Consider the following 855-nt stretch of genomic DNA (forward strand, 5'->3'; position numbering starts at 1 on the left):
CCCCCCCCCGTCCCCGCCGCCCCCAGGCTCTGTTTTGTGCAGCCCCAAATCCCATCCAAGTCCTATGGTTTACACCAGCACATCCCGTCCACCCCCTGCCCTCAGCAGCTGTGCCACCGAGCCAGGCACTGCCCTCCATAATCCCCAAGCTGGGTCAGGCTCTAGTCTCCAAAGCCTGGCCACCTCACCAGGTCCTGCCCTCTGCAGCCACATCCCCACAGTAAGCCCTGTCCTCAATCATGCCGCCTAGCAAAAATCACCCTCTGCAGCCTCCCTTATCCATCTCAGTTGGCTGCCCAGAATCCTCCTTCTCCCCGTTTTTGCCTTAAGAAGGTTGGTATTCCAGAGCAGCTCCAGCTCACCTGATCCTGAAGTCCTGTGCTTTGCTTCCCACCCTGGTCTTGCCAGCCCCAAGAGTTCTTCCTCATCCTCTTCTCTTGGCAGATTCTTTTCTGTGTTCCCTGGGCAATGAAGTGAGAGCTCCTCCTCCTTTTCCTCCTCCCCCTCTTCTTCCTGCTCCCCTTCTTCCTCCTCCTCCTCCCTTTCTTCCTCCCCCTCCTCCTCCCCCCTCCCTCCCCAGAGCTCCTGACTTGAGCCCCTCTTCATCCACCACTAGGTACTCTGTCCCAAACACTTCTTCCTCCCGTGGGTTTTGTGGCCAGAGCCCCATCTCCACTCTCAGCCTTGATAGCACTAGATGTGCCTTGCTGCCTGCGTTTGCTTCCCTGAGCCTAGTCTCTCCAGAGCAGGTGGAAATAGAAGGCATGCCTTACCCCTCCAAACCACCTATGTGATGGGCCCCTATGAGCATCCTCCAAGGCCCAAAAAAGTAGTCTCCCAAAGTTCTAGCCATTA

The 855-nt window shown here is 57.1% G+C and overlaps 1 pseudogene; it reads right to left on the reverse strand.

Moving 5' to 3' along the window:
- The window catches only part of LOC111722601, a 25,899-nt pseudogene extending 25,471 nt beyond the window's left edge, over positions 1-428 (reverse strand).
- Positions 429-855: the final 427 nt, after the last annotated feature.

This window comes from Otolemur garnettii, unplaced genomic scaffold (assembly GCF_000181295.1).
Source record: "Otolemur garnettii isolate 467f Iridium unplaced genomic scaffold, OtoGar3 scaffold00287, whole genome shotgun sequence".
Taxonomy (NCBI): Eukaryota; Metazoa; Chordata; class Mammalia; order Primates; family Galagidae; genus Otolemur; species Otolemur garnettii.